The sequence below is a fragment of the Atta colombica genome, unplaced genomic scaffold (genome assembly GCF_001594045.1).
Source record: "Atta colombica isolate Treedump-2 unplaced genomic scaffold, Acol1.0 scaffold166, whole genome shotgun sequence".
Classification (NCBI taxonomy): Eukaryota; Metazoa; Arthropoda; class Insecta; order Hymenoptera; family Formicidae; genus Atta; species Atta colombica.
In genome coordinates, this window is record NW_017259257.1 from 305,997 (window position 1) to 306,368 (window position 372).

Below are 372 nucleotides of genomic sequence, written 5' to 3' on the forward strand. Positions count from 1 at the left end.
TATCAATATATGAATAATCGGAATACATTGTAAACGCATATCTGTTATACTTGTATTTCTACACATGTATACATTTTTTATACAAGCGATATTAAAGTCGTATATTAAATGATTTTTCACACTCAAATAGGAAAGTAAACCTTAAATGAAAATTTCATAACATATATGTATATTCTACTCAGGTTTCTTCAAGGCAAGCGGCATTTTATATAAATATAATTTATTATTATTTTAATCAGCATGCCGCATAATTACGACACACCGGCGATACTCATGGTGCTGTAAGTATCTCGCCATCGTATTAAAGCTCGCAAGCTCGTTATCTTCCGCGAAAGGCACGATAGACCCTCGGCTCTGGAGAAAGGCAATGTA